Genomic DNA, 4,816 nt, shown 5'->3' with positions numbered 1-4,816 from the left:
TGTTGGTGTTCAGTGGAGAATGTTGGTGAAGGTTAATTTTTTTTTTGTTGGTGTTCAGTGGAGAATGTTGGTGAAGGTTAATTTTTTTTTTTGTTGGTGTTCAGTGGAGAATGTTGGTGAAGGTTAATTTTTTTTTGTTGGTGTTCAGTAGAGCTTGTTGGTGAAGACTAGTTTTTTTTTGTTGGTGTTCAGTGGAGAATGTTGGTGAAGGTTAATTTTTTTTTTGTTGGTGTTCAGTGGAGAATGTTGGTGAAGGTTAATTTTTTTTGTTGGTGTTCAGTGGAGAATGTTGGTGAAGGTTAATTTTTTTTTTGTTGGTGTTCAGTGGAGAATGTTGGTGAAGGTTAATTTTTTTTTGTTTGTGTTCAGTGGAGAATGTTGGTGAAGGTTAATTTTTTTTTTGTTGGTGTTCAGTGGAGAATGTTGGTGAAGGTTAATATTTTTTTTGTTGGTGTTCAGTGGAGAATGGTGGTGAAGGTTAATTTTTTTTTTTGTTTGTGTTCAGTGGAGAATGTTGGTGAAGGTTAATTTTTTTTGTTGGTGTTCAGTGGAGAATGTTGGTGAAGGTTAATTATTTTTTTGTTTGTGTTCAGTGGAGAATGTTGGTGAAGGTTAATTTTTTTTTTGTTGGTGTTCAGTGGAGAATGTTGGTGAAGGTTAATTTTTTTTGTTGTTGGTGTTCAGTGGAGAATGTTGGTGAAGGTTAATTTTTTTTGTTGGTGTTCAGTGGAGAATGTTGGTGAAGGTTAATTTTTTTTGTTGGTGTTCAGTGGAGAATGTTGGTGAAGGTTAATTTTTTTTTGTTGGTGTTCAGTGGAGAATGTTGGTGAAGGTTAATTTTTTTTTGTTGGTGTTCAGTAGAGCTTGTTGGTGAAGACTAGTTTTTTTTTGTTGGTGTTCAGTGGAGAATGTTGGTGAAGGTTAATTTTTTTTTTGTTGGTGTTCAGTGGAGAATGTTGGTGAAGGTTAATTTTTTTTGTTGGTGTTCAGTGGAGAATGTTGGTGAAGGTTAATTTTTTTTGTTGGTGTTCAGTGGAGAATGTTGGTGAAGGTTAATTTTTTTTTTGTTGGTGTTCAGTGGAGAATGTTGGTGAAGGTTAATTTTTTTTGTTGGTGTTCAGTGGAGAATGTTGGTGAAGGTTAATTTTTTTTTGTTGGTGTTCAGTGGAGAATGTTGGTGAAGGTTAATTTTTTTTGTTGGTGTTCAGTGGAGAATGTTGGTGAAGGTTAATTTTTTTTGTTGGTGTTCAGTGGAGAATGTTGGTGAAGCTTAATTTTTTTTTGTTGGTGTTCAGTGGAGAATGTTGGTGAAGGTTAATTTTTTTTGTTGGTGTTCAGTAGAGCTTGTTGGTGAAGACTAGTTTTTTTGTTGGTGTTCAGTGGAGAATGTTGGTGAAGCTTAATTTTTTTTTGTTGGTGTTCAGTGGAGAATGTTGGTGAAGGTTAATTTTTTTTGTTGGTGTTCAGTGGAGAATGTTGTTGAAGACTAGTTTTTTTGTTGGTGTTCAGTGGAGAATGTTGGTGAAGCTTAATTTTTTTTTGTTGGTGTTCAGTGGAGAATGTTGGTGAAGGTTAATTTTTTTTGTTGGTGTTCAGTGGAGAATGTTGGTGAAGGTTAATTTTTTTTGTTGGTGTTCAGTGGAGAATGTTGGTGAAGGTTAATTTTTTTTGTTGGTGTTCAGTGGAGAATGTTGGTGAAGGTTAATTTTTTTTTTTTTGGTGTTCAGTGGAGAATGTTGGTGAAGGTTAATTTTTTTTTTTTGGTGTTCAGTGGAGAATGTTGGTGAAGGTTAATTTTTTTTTGTTGGTGTTCAGTAGAGCTTGTTGGTGAAGACTAGTTTTTTTTGTTGGTGTTCAGTGGAGAATGTTGGTGAAGGTTAATTTTTTTTTTGTTGGTGTTCAGTGGAGAATGTTGGTGAAGGTTAATTTTTTTTGTTGGTGTTCAGTGGAGAATGTTGGTGAAGGTTAATTTTTTTTGTTGGTGTTCAGTGGAGAATGTTGGTGAAGGTTAATTTTTTTTGTTGGTGTTCAGTGGAGAATGTTGGTGAAGCTTAATTTTTTTTTGTTGGTGTTCAGTGGAGAATGTTGGTGAAGGTTAATTTTTTTTGTTGGTGTTCAGTGGAGAATGTTGGTGAAGGTTAATTTTTTTTGTTGGTGTTCAGTAGAGCTTGTTGGTGAAGACTAGTTTTTTTTGTTGGTGTTCAGTGGAGAATGTTGGTGAAGGTTAATTTTTTTTGTTGGTGTTCAGTGGAGAATGTTGGTGAAGGTTAATTTTTTTTTTGTTGGTGTTCAGTGGAGAATGTTGGTGAAGGTTAATTTTTTTTGTTGGTGTTCAGTGGAGAATGTTGGTGAAGGTTAATTTTATTTTGTTGGTGTTCAGTGGAGAATGTTGGTGAAGGTTAATTTTTATTGTTGGTGTTCAGTGGAGAATGTTGGTGAAGGTTAATTTTTTTTGTTGGTGTTCAGTGGAGAATGTTGGTGAAGCTTAATTTTTTTTTGTTGGTGTTCAGTGGAGAATGTTGGTGAAGGTTAATTTTTTTTTGTTGGTGTTCAGTGGAGAATGTTGGTGAAGGTTAATTTTTTTTGTTGGTGTTCAGTAGAGCTTGTTGGTGAAGACTAGTTTTTTTGTTGGTGTTCAGTGGAGAATGTTGGTGAAGGTTAATTTTTTTTGTTGGTGTTCAGTGGAGAATGTTGGTGAAGGTTAATTTTTTTTTTTGTTGGTGTTCAGTGGAGAATGTTGGTGAAGGTTAATTTTTTTTGTTGGTGTTCAGTGGAGAATGTTGGTGAAGGTTAATTTTTTTTTGTTGGTGTTCAGTGGAGAATGTTGGTGAAGGTTAATTTTTTTTTTGTTGGTGTTCAGTGGAGAATGTTGGTGAAGGTTAATTTTTTTTGTTGGTGTTCAGTGGAGAATGTTGGTGAAGCTTAATTTTTTTTTGTTGGTGTTCAGTGGAGAATGTTGGTGAAGGTTAATTTTTTTTTGTTGGTGTTCAGTGGAGAATGTTGGTGAAGGTTAATTTTTTTTGTTGGTGTTCAGTAGAGCTTGTTGGTGAAGACTAGTTTTTTTTGTTGGTGTTCAGTGGAGAATGTTTGGTGAAGGTTAATTTTTTTTGTTGGTGTTCAGTGGAGAATGTTGGTGAAGGTTAATTTTTTTTTTGTTGGTGTTCAGTGGAGAATGTTGGTGAAGGTTAATTTTTTTTTTTGTTGGTGTTCAGTGGAGAATGTTGGTGAAGGTTAATTTTTTTTTTTGTTGGTGTTCAGTGGAGAATGTTGGTGAAGGTTAATTTTTTTTGTTGTTGTTCAGTAGAGCTTGTTGGTGAAGGTTAATTTTTTTTTGTTTGTGTTCAGTAGAGAATGTTGGTGAAGACTAGTTTTTTTTTTGTTGGTGTTCAGTGGAGAATGTTGGTGAAGGTTAATTTTTTTTTGTTGGTGTTCAGTGGAGAATGTTGGTGAAGGTTAATTTTTTTTTGTTGGTGTTCAGTGGAGAATGTTGGTGAAGGTTAATTTTTTTTTGTTGGTGTTCAGTGGAGAATGTTGGTGAAGGTTAATTTTTTTTTTGTTGGTGTTCAGTGGAGAATGTTGGTGAAGGTTAATTTTTTTTTGTTGGTGTTAAGTGGAGAATGTTGGTGAAGGTTAATTTTTTTTTGTTGGTGTTCAGTGGAGAATGTTGGTGAAGGTTAATTTTTTTTTGTTGGTGTTCAGTGGAGAATGTTGGTGAAGACTAGTTTTTTTTTGTTGGTGTTCAGTGGAGAATGTTGGTGAAGGTTAATTTTTTTTTGTTGGTGTTCAGTGGAGAATGTTGGTGAAGGTTAATTTTTTTTTTTGTTGGTGTTCAGTGGAGAATGTTGGTGAAGGTTAATTTTTTTTTTTGTTGGTGTTCAGTGGAGAATGTTGGTGAAGGTTAATTTTTTTTTTTGTTGGTGTTCAGTGGAGAATGTTGGTGAAGGTTAATTTTTTTTTTGTTGGTGTTCAGTGGAGAATGTTGGTGAAGGTTAATTTTTTTTTTTGTTGGTGTTCAGTGGAGAATGTTGGTGAAGGTTAATTTTTTTTTTGTTGGTGTTCAGTGGAGAATGTTGGTGAAGGTTAATTTTTTTTTTGTTGGTGTTCAGTGGAGAATGTTGGTGAAGGTTAATTTTTTTTTGTTGGTGTTCAGTGGAGAATGTTGGTGAAGGTTAATTTTTTTTTTTGTTGGTGTTCAGTGGAGAATGTTGGTGAAGGTTAATTTTTTTTTGTTGGTGTTCAGTGGAGAATGTTGGTGAAGGTTAATTTTTTTTTTTGTTGGTGTTCAGTGGAGAATGTTGGTGAAGGTTAATTTTTTTTTGTTGGTGTTCAGTGGAGAATGTTGGTGAAGGTTAATTTTTTTTTGTTGGTGTTCAGTAGAGCTTGTTGGTGAAGACTAGTTTTTTTTTTGTTGGTGTTCAGTGGAGAATGTTGGTGAAGGTTAATTTTTTTTTGTTGGTGTTAAGTGGAGAATGTTGGTGAAGGTTAATTTTTTTTTGTTGGTGTTCAGTGGAGAATGTTGGTGAAGGTTAATTTTTTTTTTGTTGGTGTTCAGTGGAGAATGTTGGTGAAGGTTAATTTTTTTTTGTTGGTGTTCAGTGGAGAATGGTGGTGAAGGGTAATTTTTTTTTTGTTGGTGTTCAGTGGAGAATGTTGGTGAAGGTTAATTTTTTTTTGTTGGTGTTCAGTGGAGAATGGTGGTGAAGGTTAATTTTTTTTTTGTTGGTGTTCAGTGGAGAATGTTGGTGAAGGTTAATTTTTTTTTGTTGGTGTTCAGTAGAGAATGTTGGTGAAGACTAGTTTTTTTTTGTTGGTGTTC

The sequence above is a fragment of the Hemibagrus wyckioides genome, linkage group LG06 (assembly GCF_019097595.1).
Source record: "Hemibagrus wyckioides isolate EC202008001 linkage group LG06, SWU_Hwy_1.0, whole genome shotgun sequence".
Taxonomy (NCBI): domain Eukaryota; kingdom Metazoa; phylum Chordata; class Actinopteri; order Siluriformes; family Bagridae; genus Hemibagrus; species Hemibagrus wyckioides.
Note: the sequence above shows the minus strand (reverse complement) of the source record.